Raw genomic sequence first — 14,611 nt, 5'->3', positions numbered from 1 at the left:
AAATTCCAGGTTTTAAAAAAATTTGCATACACTCTTAAAAGTAAAGGCGCTACAAAGGGACTTAAGTGATGCCACAGAAGAACCAGTTTTGTTCTTCTATGAAACCACTGCTGCATTTTAGGGACACTTACACAGTCAGAAGTGTTTATAGTGCTGGTGAATGGAGCCAGACATTAAAAGCTGCACCATAGAATGTTATTAAGTAAAAGTAAAGTAAAATGGACAAAAGTATTGGGACACCGTACATCCGTAGAAGCTTTTATGACATCCCATTCGAAATCCATAGGCATTAATATGGATCTGGTCCCCCTTTGCAGCTCTAACAGCAGTAGCAGGTCTGGAGCTCTGCTGCAGTTATTGGGACAGTTGGAGACTTTTCTGACCTCTACTCTGAGGAGCTCAGCACTCGGCCCTGACCCCGCTCTGTGACTTTACGTGGTCTGACAGACACTCGGTGGCTGAGCTGCTCTCTGTGAGCTGTTCCTCCTAAACTCTTCCACTGTTCAATAATAATACCACTCACAGCTGATGGAGGAAGATCTAGGAGGGAGGAAATTATAAAATATCACCAGCTGACTTGTTGCTGTTTGTGCAGCGGTGTCTCCTATTACATACAGAACCACGCTGGAGTTCAGTGAGCTCTTTAGAACCTCCCATTATTTTACTAATGTGTGGAAGAAAGGCAGACTGCATGGGGCTTGATTTTCATACACTTGTGTCAATGATTAAAACACCTGAATTCAGTGATTCAGAGACGTGTCCCAGTACCTTTGTCCATATAGTGCAGCAGGAGAACAATATGTACTAAAATTAACTTATCAAAACTCTACGAAATCAAACTCAAAAGTCACCTGTTTTATAAATAGAAATGGAAGGAATTTAAGCAATGAATGAGTTGAATGATGATTAGACTGTGATAATTATTTCAGGATATTTGATATTAAGGAAATTTGGAAGAATATAGCTGGTCCTCGCAAAATTTTTTTGGAGCTATAAAAATAAAAGTCTTTTATTGAGGAACTGGAAAAGTGTCCTGCTCCAGTGTGGTGATAATGGAGTAACATAACCAAGTTAGTAAGCACTTGGCTGAAGAACTGTGTTGTTATTGGGATGTTGTGAGGTTATTTTTCAGATGCGAAGTTGCATGACGAGTTGAGAACGGTTATGGTTATGAGGGGAGGAACATTAATTGCTTGTGGCTTCTCCAATTATCACATTGAATGAAGTCCAACGAAACTGCCTTGATCATAATCATTCTAATGAAATGTTTGTCAGGGAGGCAGCGTGGTGGGGTCGCAGGGAGTGTGAGTACTGCACAGCTCCAGGGGTCAAGGTTTGTGGGTTCAGTGCTTGCTCTGGTCTCTGTTTGTGTACAGTGTGTGTTCTCCCCATGTCTATGTGGGTTTCCTCGGGGTACTGTGGTTTCCTTCCACCCTCAGAAACACATGGCAGGTGTGCTAAATTGCCCCTAGGTGTGAGTACGGGAGTAAATGGTTGATGGACTGGCTTCCTGTTCAGGGGATATTCTTGCCTTGCCATGCTCCCAGTGTTTTAAGGTAGGCTTTGGACCCACCCTGACCATGAAGCAGAAAATGGATGGGTTTGTTGGAACCAGTTGGAACCAGTTACAATTTTTTTTTTTTTTACAAACATCTTAAAATGTTTCTCAGGGCTCATTTTCATTCTACTCGTCAGTCATCCGTATTCATCCGTATTCATCTGGGTTCAGTGTTAAGCAGACCATCCCTGTAGAATATACAATATAATACAATGAAGTCTTAATCTGTACAGTTTTACCATTAGGAAGGTTCCTCTTTAATAGCTCTGGAGACTGTTTTCAGTCTCAGGAAAGTGATGTATTGATGTACCCAGAGGCGATTCTGAGAGCTCAACATCATTATGTAAAACAGTGGTTCTCAATCACAGTCCTGGACGTCTCTGGAGAGCCTGCTTTAGTGTTTTTCATATTCAGACACGCTGAATACATTCACTGGTACTGGTTTTTCAAGGCTCACATGTTGAATCAGGGAACGGTGAGGACAACTGATTTTATGAGGACGTTCTTAAAGATCTCAAAGAACCTGTGAACATTCATCAATGGGAAAAGTACACAAATCTATGCACATTTAAAAAAAATAGAAATAGAAAATAGCTTAGAGGAATCATTAAGGTGGATTAAAAAGTGTGTATCATTGCTGTCATGGATAAAAATCCAACTCAAAAATGGTTCTTCTTAACTTTTTAAATGGAAGTCAGTGTGAAAATATTTTCATTTTATAGTGGAGCACTTTGGTATTTTTTGTCAGCATACCATTGCTTCATTTTTGATGTTTTGCACTTTTTGACAAAATTAGAATTGTTATATTGTTAATATGATGAATAGACCAACAGATATTTCCCCAAATGAAGTCTTTTTACATTGACTTCCATTGAAAGTTAAGAAGGTTTTCCTTTTTTGCATGACAGAAAAGATATATACATAATAGTTTATGACAAATTCAGGCTGAATTCTCTTTAAACTCTGATGATAGCAAGGTTTTGTCACACAAAAAACCTGTATCTCCAAAAAAGCAACTTTTACATTTTAATGGAAGTCAATGTAAAGAACAACTGCCAAATTCACATTATGTCCAAAGGTGAAAAAAGAATGGAGATACAAGGTTTTGGTGAGACAGAGACGATATTCATTAACTGTAGAAGTATTTCATGTTGCAATTTTACAAATGTAACTATATATAATAATATACAGTGCCAGTCAAAAGTTTGGACACACCTTAAATTCTGTGGGCTTTTTTTTTTACATTCTTTTAAAATGTTCTGCATTGTGAATAAATACTAATGTGATCCAAACATATGAAGAAAAACATGTGGAATTATTTAGTGAACAAGAAAAAAGTGTTAAACAAACACTTACAAAAGATTATGTTTGTCTTTTAGATTCTTCAAAGTAACCACCTCTTGCTTACATGACAGCGTTGCACATCTTAGCATTTTCTCAGTCAGCTTTATGAGGTAGTCACCTGGAATGGCTTTCAGTTAACAGCTGTATCTGGTCAAGAGTTATTTACTTGATTATTTCTTGCCCTCTTAATGTGTTTGAGAGCATCCGTTGTGTTGTGAAGAGTTAGTTAGATTAGTTAGTTAGTTAGTTAGTTAGGTAGAGTTGGTACACGGTGAATAGTCCGGATGAGTTCAGTACTAATTTACAATGTAGGAAATATATATATATATATATATATATATATATCAAAACATTGAATGAGAAGGTGTGTCCAAACTTTTGACTGGTACTCTATAATATGATTTTTTTAGAATAATATTCAGTTCTCCCATGCTGTTTATACTAAATATGAATACTGAGAGTTTGAGTGTCTGAAGAAAAACAAAGAAGGAGAAAGACGTTCTGCTTGCGTCAGTGTGTTGATGATGCCCCTGCAATTGAACAGCATGGTGCTGCTGTGTTTGCACAGTTAAACAGACACACCAATGCAAACCACTGCTCTTTCTCTCTCTCTCTCTCTCTCTCTCTCTCTCTCTCTCACACACACACACACACACACACATACACACACACACACACACACTTGATTTAGGAAAAGAGACTTGGTGGAATTGTGTGAGTGTAAGTGTGTGTGTGTGTGGGGGGGGGGGGTCTCTTCAACATTATATTCTGTAGCCAAAAACAAGACCTATACAGAAGTCCTGTGAAAAGCTGTTGCACATCATTCACAACTGCATGACACTGTTCACTCCAGTGTGATTCGAGGAACAGCAGTGAGGATACACTTTTGTGGGTTTGTGTCTTCGCCTCAGTCAGAGGTTTATTTCGGTTTCCTTTGTGAGCTCTGTTTATTCAGTGCATTTCTCAGAGCAGGTTCATTTGCATGGCAGTTAGAAGACGACCGCAAGGACTCAAAGATCGAGGTCTTTCGACTTTCCTGCTCTAAAATAACATTCTCATGAGACAGATAAGGTTTTTTGGACAGAAAGGTGATCGTCCCCCGTGCCCAAAGACAGGCTACCCATTCATCGTCGAGCTGACAATGGGTGTGGTCATCAATCAAACGCATGTCTAGCTGAGCTCAGCTAACAATTAAGGTGTTTAATCCCCCACGAAAGAACCTGTACTGTGCAGTGCTTCGATTCATACAGAGAAAATCCTTTAGTGATTTCAGTCAAATGGACAAAGCAGATCTCTGGAAGATTAGAATACATTTGCATATCAGTTACAGTGCTTTTTTTCTTTGAAGGCACGCTCGAAAGTTAGGTAATTGTGGTGAATACTCTCGGATTAGATGACAGTAGCTCCTTTAAGTCTATAATTATAATAATGAGACAATCATTCACAAACAGGAACAATTTTTAGGGTTTCTGAGGAAACAAATGGTGTCAGGTTGCATTCTAGCTAACATCCAGTCAATAGCGAGTGGGACCACGCAACTGACGAGCAAAAAGGCTCACCTTTCCAGGGTCAACTGTAAGAAATGGTTTATCACTCCCACCCAAAATAAAATACTTAATGGTAAACAGCAATTCATACCAGTATGTATTTTAATCATTAAAAAATGCTATAAAATAGTAAACAATACTTAAACTACCTGGATGAATTCAACTCAAAAGATACAACATTCAGACAAAAGTATTGGGACACCTACTTGTTCATTGTTTCTTCTAAAATCAAAGGGACAGAAGATTATGCAGCTTTCATTTTATTTTATTTTATTTATAAGAAGGCCTCTACCAGATTTGGGAGTAGCATTGCTGTGAGGATTTGATTACATTCAGAGACAGGTCAGGATGTCGGATGATCACAACCCCACTGCTCCACTGATCAACCATCATTCCAAACAACACAGTTCTTCCACTGCTCCACAGCTCAATGCTGGGGGGCATTACAGCCCTCTAGCCCACGCCTAGCATTAGGCAGCATGGTGCCAATAGCTTCATGTTGATCTGAATCCAGAATCCTATTCTATTAGCAAGATCTACAGGGACTAGACAAGCTGTATCTGTGTGTGTGTGTGTGCATTTGCACATCAGCGTCAGCAATGGGTGCAACTGAAAGTGGCTGAGTGCATTCATTGGAAGGGGTGTCCACAAACACTTGGACATATGGTGTAATTCAATACATGGATACATGGACTGGATTCATGGGTCTGCTGTGGCTCTGGGGACCACTCCTAGCAAGAAACTGACCATGACCAAGCCAAGTATCAAAAAAACTAATGTCACCTGAGATAAAAAGTTGAGGTCTTAAGCAGGTAAAAAGTGACTGGACTCGGGAAGAATGGCTGATTCAAGGAGAATCGCAATGTTTTATTGTTTTAATGTTTAAATGTTTTCCAACGGAGGCATTCCTGACTTTCCTAAACCTACATCCGATATGAGCTATCTCCCTTATTTGACTTTCCTCAATATAACAGATGCAGAGCGGACCAAAGCACAGCCCAGTACACACTTCAGAGTGGTAAACATTGGTGAAAGCCAGACATTTAAACACTGACTACCTTCGTATTGATTCCTTTTTACACACACACACAATGATTAACAATCCTGTTGATGGATTCAGATGTAAAATTCACTCGAAATGCTAAAATACCTGAAAATGAATGAATGAAATAGAGAAGTAGAGAAGGGTTAGCACACATAACTGGCTCTTATACCTTTCTCACTAGCAGGGGAGTAAAACTACAGACAAGCGAAGTGACGAACATAAGAATCTGAGCCACTTTGACAAGAACCAAACTGTGACGGCTAGACGACTGGGTCAGAACACATCCAAAACATTAGCACCTACCAAAAGTGCTCCAAGGAAGGACAACTGACAGGGTCATGGGCAGCTAAGGCTCACTGATGTGATTCATGGAGGTTCCACTTCACAACTTACAGGACTTAAAGGATCTGCTGCTAATGTCTTGGTGTCCGATTCCACAGGACACCTTCAGAAGTCTTGCGGCTTCCATGCCTCGACAGGTCAGAGCTGTTTTGGCAGCATGAATAGGATGTTATCACTTTATTGCTTGATTTAATAACCTGGCCGGCTGTTGTCACAGTTCTGAGGGCCTCTGAGGGCCTGCCTTTCACTCACTATTGTTTGCTTAGCTATCAAAGCTGGACGGTCTGAGCACCTTGAGTTCCACACCCGACAACCTGAATGGCAAAGATCCCTAGCCTGTTGTAAAGAGAGCTGCACTGAATGTCCAAAAGTTTGTGGACACCCCTTTTAATGAATGCATTCATCTACTTTAAGTTACTGATACAGAACACTGTCACAGATGTGCAAATGCACAAACACCAATAGCTTGTCTTGTCCCTGTAGAGAAGTACCGCCAATAGAATAGGACTCTCTGGACCACATTAACAGTAACCTATTGGCACCATGCTGCCAGACATGGGCTAGCGGGGTATAACACCCCCAACATTGAACCCATGTGTTCTCTGGAATGATGGTGGTGCTCCATCCAGTACTTTTGGAAGAGTTGGGGATGAGGTGGGGAGGTAATTATCCAACATCCTGGCCTGTTGCTGAATGCAATCAAATCCTAAGGGGTTCCTGAGACTTTGCGAAACCTTACGTAAGGCTTGCGTACTGGAATCATAGTCAGGAACTTAAGAGGGTCTGTATGCACTGATTTGCGATACTGAATTCCATTCTTTTTTTCCCTGGCACTCATGCTGCACTGTCTTGCATACTGTAAGTTGCCATTGCTAATTGATGTAATGTAGAGCTAATTTTAGAAAAATGGGCAGGCATGTGACTAGTGTGACTAAACACTGAAATTAGGTTAGGCCCCACAGCTCTTGATGCACTCTAGAAAATCACAAGAAAATGTCATTTTATTTCCAAATCTCTTTATGTCCCACAGCTTCTGAAATGCTGTTTGGAATGTGTGCCTCAATGTTGCCTATTTGGTGACTAATTGAAGATTTAACCTATTTAATTACATTGATCCCACGGCTGAGAGAGACAAATTGAACACATTGAGTCTGTAAAGCTCTAAAAGCGTTATTTTACAGTTTTCTATTAAACAGTACATCATAAATACATTATAAGCTGTTTCCATTTCACATAATCAGAATCAGAATCTCTTTATTTCGCCAAATTTGTTACACATACAATGAATTTTACTAGGTGTGAGCAACACAAGTATGACATGTAATAAATAAGTATTACACTAAGAGAGAAAAATACACTAAACAATAAACAGAATAAAGAATAATAAGTTAAAAAACTACTAAACGTAATAAACAGCTGGAAAAACACCTTTTTCTGATATAATTATATAAACATTTACAGTTAACATCTGTACAGCTGTGCAATAATCCTAGTGCAAATGTTCTGCACATTATGTATCAGTACTGCGTCGCAGTGAAGTCCAGTTTGGTTCAGTGAGATGAGTGATGAAGCTCAGTTCAGTTCTAGATTAGATTTTATAGATGAGGGTGTGAGGTGTCCACTGTGGTTTAGGAGCGCAGTACTTACAGCTCTGGGAAAAAAGCATGGTGTATTTGGTCACATGATTAGAGCCACTTTTACATTTACGCCATTTGGCTGATGCTCTCATCCTACGTTTGGATCATGTGACACAGGTAGGAGAACGTAGAGTTAGGAGTCCAAGTCCCAAGGCCTCTAATTGGTGTAACGTGGTGTGCCTGCCCAGCCACACCAGTGTGTGAAGCCAAGTCTGCTATGGGGAGGGTAGTGGTGGTGTTACCTACCATACCACACCAACCATGAGTGTGTATGTGAAAAACATCTGCATCGAAACTCTACAGAAACAACAGTTACAAATCTGCCAAAGTTACAATGGTACATATAATCTTTAAAGCATTATTATGCAAGAATGGGCATTTCTTGCTCCTGGATTCTTTCTATAGTCATCAAGTGGAATTGTGTCAAGGGGCATGCCTTGACCCATCACTAAAGGAAATGCCTTTCATATACATTTTACCAGCTGAGAGATACAGAACCGGCATCGGAAGTGAATAAGCATGTGTACTGAGGCGAGACATGAAGATTTGACATGAATATGACTCAGGTTATGCAGAGTTGTGCAGTTCACATGAGCATTTTCCAAATGTTACATACTGCGTTTTTTTGGTGTTCTGAGCCCAGATTAGCAATGATAGCAGTGCTATTCTCCCTATTACAGGTCAGTGTAGCATCAACATGATTTTGATTTCCGTTATTTTAAGGCAAAAATGTTACATAATGCTGCTTTAATGGCTTTATAACTGATATTCTGATAATAAATTGATAGTTAATTTGTGTTCAATATGGCAATGCTTATATTTACACCCTGTATATTTTGCTTGCCAACAAAAGTGTTTTTTGAACCACCATATAGAAAATCCATCCAGGATCTTGTTTCTCGTGGGCCTCTTCTTTTGGTCAGGACTTCAATTAACCATCAGCATTTTTAGGATTATCTTTACTATTACTTTTTATTAAAATAGTAAATATGAGGTCAAATATGTCTGTTCCAACACCATAGAAAACATGTGCAGTGGCTATTACAAGCTTCTAGTGCCTATGTTTAATATAGAACGGCCAAGAAATACCCTTCATTGGGGATTGATATCCCTGTGCTTTGCCTTTACTTTATCACTAACACACTACTAATATCTAATACTAATTAAGCAGGGGCAAGCAGAAATCAGCATTGTCATTTTGTAGTTTTGATGTTTATGCTTTCTAATAGATGTTGGAGCAGTGCTGTAAGGATTGATCGCATTCAGCAACAACAGCGTTAGTGAGGTCAGGATGTTGGATGATCACACCACCCCATCTAATCCCCAAAACATTGGATGGAGCATTATCTATCATTCCAGAGTGCTGGGGAGCTTTATAGCCCTCTAGACCACACCCTGCATTAGGCAGCATGTTGCCAAAAGGTTCATGTCTATCTGTTTCAGAGAGTCCTATTCTATTGGCATTACTTCTTTACAGGGACTAGACAAGCTGTGTGCAAACTGTGTGTGTATGCACACCTGTGCACATCTGTGTCAGCAATGGATGCAACTTCAAGTAGCTGGATGCATTCATTCATGAAGAGGTGTCCACAAATATTTGGACACTAAATAGTGAATATAGTTTGTCTCATAGGGCAGTCCAGTGCTTAATAGTAATGGGCCAACCAAAACAGAATTAAGACCAGCATACCAAGTAAAACTAACAAGCCTTGTTGAGTACTTGTTTACCACTGTGGCCTATTACCTGATGTACTTGATAGTAGACAACTGTAGATGCAAATGTTCTCATAAAATGCCAAACCAACTCACTCGTTTGACTGTGTGTGGTTTTTTCATCAGTCGCAGGTGAACTTATCTGTAAATCTGTCTATTTTTGTAGATGTTCCTCTGTTCCTCTGTGACAGGTGCAGCTGTGAGGCAGGCATGTGAACACATGCCTCAGCAGTGAATTTCTAGCTTGCAGCTAAAGAATGATGACTGGAGGCCACAATGTCACATTGCTCATGTTTTATTAACCTTTGTAATCTTAAACTTGACTCTTCAGTCACTCTTCCTAACTTTCCTAAGACTGGATAACTATAGAGAAGCCAAGTAGCCCACTCTATATGTCTAAACCAAATTCAGGTGCACATATAGGTTGTATAAGCTCCATAGAAGCTCTGCCTATAGAATGGGATGCTGTAGAGCAACTACACTTGGGCCTGAGGTCACCATGGGTTAAAAGCTGGAACTGCATCCTCTCGAGAGATGGAGCTCCAACCAATACATTTAAAATGGGTTTGAGTACTTGACCTCACTAATGCTCCTGTGACTGGATGCCAACAAATCCTCACAGCAATGTTCCGATATGTAGTGTAATGCCTTCTTAAAAGAATAGAGGCTGAGAGATGTCTTTGAATTGAAGCTCCTAGTATGTTACCATCTCAGATCCAGTATATTTATCAGCGAGTCTGGATGTGTTAGGGTTTCTGCTCCGTGAGCAGAGGTCCAAATCGACAACCTTGATAGAAAGAGGAAAGACCTGACATTAACTCAGTGTAATGTACAGTACATGAACATCTCAAAAACGCTCTAGAAACATCAGAATTCACTCATTTTTGCTTCCTGACATCACGGCTGGGCAGCTACAGTCCCAGAGATGACAGCACTGCACATTTCGGCCTGCTCTAGTACACAATTTCATTCATATGCTAATTATGAATCCATCGATGAGCTGAATTAGTCATGATAGAGCTGAGAAAGGACGTCCCTCAAGGCCTGTACATATTTTTTTTCAGTGAGTGTGATTTCCAATACAGAGAAAGGTCATAAGGGCAAACATCTTCAGTCCAGTTCAGCCTATGGACTCATTGTGGGATAAAATGTAGCCTACATTTTACACTAGATTTTGCAAATGCTGACCTACAAAGCCAGGAATGGTCCTCCATACTTGATAACAATGGTCAAAGGCCGAGCTGTACAAAGAGCCCTTCGAGCTTCAAGCTTTCCTTTAAGATCCACGAAAGACAAGCATCCAGGCTTTTTTCTGTTCTGGCACTGAAGTTGTGGGACGAACTTCCCCAGGGTGTCTGAACAGGAGTCGCTCACTGTCTTCAAACCCAGACTGTAGACCCTCCTCTTCCAAGAGTACTTAGGCTGAGTGTAGTGTTTAGTATAATGGTCTCCAGGATGATGTCTGTATTTAGTAGTGTCTCAGCTTAGAGGGATATTTCGGATTCTAGCTGATACAAAATAGCTAAGGGTATTTATAAGGTATTTTCTGAGTGAAGCACTTTTATAAGTCGCCCTGGAGAAGAACGTCTGCTAGTTGCCTTCAATATAAATGTAAAATGTAATTCAGCCATTAGAGTATTAATAAGATCATAGGCTGGATTCACTAAAGTGTTTAAGAACTTATTCTTATTCAGCTGAATATTAAAAATTATTTTGCGAATGTGGACCATGCTAGCTGAGGCAAGCAGGAGAACTCGAGAAATTTGGGCTGGAGTTCTGGGGGGCTTTGAGCTCATGGGACCCGAAGCCAGACCCCCCTTGCCAGGTAGAGGTTGAGTATGATTGGATGATCAGGAGGAGCAGGGGCGGTGGTGGGGTGCAAGTTTTCGTCACGAGAGTGAGAAGGAACGGTTTTATAGTGTGTAGAAATGGAGGGGAGGAGTTTGGGCGTGCTCCTTCTCCCAAACTTTCAGTTATTACATAACCCCATTGAAAAAATATATATTTTGCATTGTTATAATAAGCCATGAAATATAGCATAAAAGACATGTTACATGTGGCCTAAATAAGAATACAATGACAAGTGTCTTAAAAAAAATCTTAAGAAAGTAATTGAGACCTTCTTAAAAGCATATTTGAGAAGTTATTACGACATTTTGGAGAACTGCATTTTAAAACATTCTTATAAACCTCTTAATGTTTATGCTAGGATCCTTCATATGTTTTATCTTAGGAACGCTGTTGAGAATCCAGCACCAGGTTCTGATGTTGGATGAGCCTTCCTGGATGCCGGGGCACTATACCCCTCTAGCTGACATTTGGTATTGGGTTTGGTGGCCTTAGGCTCTTCTGCGGCTGCTCCAACATGCTCTACCTGGCAATGCACGTCTATGGAAACAAACTAGTTGTGTGCACAACTCAACACCTGTGCCAGAACCTTTATGTAGTTTTCAGAAATATAGTCCACATTAAGATCAGACACATATCAAATAAAATAAATACAATTCTGTTTTTCTTGTGAGTTCTGATCTGGTCTTATCAGCTCACGTAACATCATCAGCCGATTTGAAATGAAGAAATTCTTTTAATGGTCAACACATTTTTATTACCTGGCTTGATGGTCCATGTCAGTAATGAGAGGCAGTAAAGAGGGAGCAACTGCACGTCCACAGTTCCCAGTCTTTCACGTAGACATTAGCTAACACATCACTTAGTGATGACGTGATGATTAAATTTACAGTGCACCTGTGTCAACAGCCTTGCGTTATATTACCTTTCCTACACTGCACTTGCAATGAATAAAAATACACCAGCAGATAATATCTACAAAAGTGTGTGTGTGTGTGTGGGGGGGGGGGTTTGAAAGAAAACATGTTCTCTTTAGACAATCCTGTGGGAAAGCCTGAAGCACTGTTGCATCTTGTTTTTCTTTTTTTTAATTGGCCATTGTTACAAAGCTGTTTGCCCTGTGAGTAAAATGAGAAGCTAATCTGGATCTGTCCTGCACTTTCCCTGGTTAACAGAAAGAGGAGACTTTCCCCCCAGTCAGACTGGATAGGCGGATGTGACCGTCTTTATGAAGACACATCTGTCTGGCTGTACAACCCCGTAACAAGAGCGTGCCAGTATTTTCATTAGCATGACCTCTCTGGGGACTGCAGTTCATTGTCTTCCACTCGACTCCCAAAAGAGAAGAACTGAAACTGCGCCAAGAAAAACAGCGTGTTGCGCTTGATTGAACGGCCTTCCACAATCCAAGATGTGGGCTGGACTGTCCCTGACATGGACCAGATCCAAGGTGTGTTGCACAATGTATAGAGGTTGGAGACAAGGGCAAATATTTGCCTAGATATGCTTTAAGCCAATGTGGGCCCTTCAGAGTCGTCTTCATTCTAGGTATTGGCAGTGGCTTAACACAACAAGACATCTGCAAAACAGTCATATGAGTGAAAATACTGCAGTTCACTTCATTATCTTTTCCTTTGAAATATCATTTCATTAATCTTCATTATTATATTATCAGTACTCTAGTGTGAGCGTAATAGCAGAGTCAACTGACTTATGAATCCCTCTCTTTTGCTTTATTAGCAACCGACCTGCTGGAAGACTGAACACTGGGGTCCCCTCTACCAGCGTCAGACCAGCTGCCACCCACCAGTCCGCAGCCAGGCTCCCCCACCACCCATGCCAAACCAGCTGCACACCCTCCTACCACTGCTACCTGTCTAATGACCATGTTCAATCCTAAATGGACTCTTAACTATCTGCCACTATTAACCACCACTGCCATGACTATATTAGGTTATACTACACCATGATTATTATATTATGATTATGAATATGTTGTACATCTGAGCAGTTCAACAGTCTTGGTGGTTCTGTGACTTTTGTCAATAATTAATAAATAGTTCTGATCAGAGGAGGACGGGTCGGGTCCCCCTTGTGAGTCTTGGTTCCTCCCAAGGTTTCTTCCTCCAGCTCTGAGGGAGTTTTTCCTTGCCACGGTGGTCTTTGCTGCTCATCTTTATATGATGTTGATTTTACTAATTACTGATTGTGTAAAACTGCTCTGTGACAACAACAGTTGTAAAAAGAACTAAACCAATACATTTGATTTCTGTCATGACTGACTTTTCTGAATATTACAGTAAAAGTTAAAACAAGAAGAGGAATAATGCAAATCAGGCTTATTATTATAATATGCCTCACATGCATTATTCATATGCAAATACCCATATTTTGTCAATATGTATTACAATCAAACTTTATTATATTCATTATTCACACTTTCATTATATTTGACAAACATAAAGAATGTAAAAAAACAAAATAGTATAAGTGGTCTTTGCAAGTCTAGCTTTGACAGATATCACAGTCTGCAAATGTTTTAGTTTGCCAGCTAGGAGTCTTTCTGTTTAAAGAATTAGCACCTGCGTTTCCTCACAGTTCAGGCTCTAAATAATTGAAATCTCTGGCCATTTCAGTCCACTGTCATTTCTTACAGCCAGTTCAAATCATACAGTGGAATTTGCAAACTGCACACCCATTGATATCTTTTTAGACTCTTTCACTGCTTTATTGGCATCAGTTAGCTTACTTTCAGATCCCTCGCCAGCTGCTCAGAGTAGCCCATGATTAGCCTAAGGTTCCTAAGGCCTAAGGCAGCCCACACAAGTTTTTTTTGCTGAGTTACTGGAGATGTTTTTTTCACCATCATTTCCTCCTTCCTTATGCAAGTAACTAGCTTTTATATATTTTCAGTTAACCATATGCCATCATCTGGACTTAAAATAAACGAAGGGTGGATATTAACCCAGTACTGTACACTATATGTAAGGACATATATGTAATGGGACATTTCTGAGCCTAATCTTAACCTCAACAGAAACCTCTAAACAGAAATGGCTTTGCTTTTTCTATTTTTTTTTTCAAACAAAACTTTTCAAAGAATAAAACTTTGTACTTTGAAAAAGTCTATGATCACCGGTGGGCCAAAAGTGTTATTACAAACTTCTATCACTAGAGAATAGCTCTGTCAGTTTGTACAGACGTCCCTGTAGTTGCTGAGTAATACACCTCAGTATGTGATAAGCCTTGGTGCATTAAGGGGTAAATCCACATCTTGTCTTAGTGGTAAATGAAAGTCAGTTCTCTGTGTTTTAACATCATCCTGATTCGACAGTCCTATAAGCTGATGAATGATCAGAGCAGACAAAGGAACTTTTGGCCACCAGTATATTTGCATGCGGTTTTCCACCACTGATGAGTGACAGAAGGCTAACTCCAACATTTCCACAAAAAGGCTGGAATGTGGAATGATAGGAGTGACGTTCCTGCAGCAGAGGCTACAACACATACAACACAGCCAGGGACTGTAATGTTTAGTCAAGAGCCATCAAGCCGCCTGCTTGACACGGTTTCTTGA

The sequence above is a fragment of the Salminus brasiliensis genome, chromosome 7 (assembly GCF_030463535.1).
Source record: "Salminus brasiliensis chromosome 7, fSalBra1.hap2, whole genome shotgun sequence".
Lineage (NCBI taxonomy): Eukaryota > Metazoa > Chordata > Actinopteri > Characiformes > Bryconidae > Salminus > Salminus brasiliensis.
Note: the sequence above shows the minus strand (reverse complement) of the source record.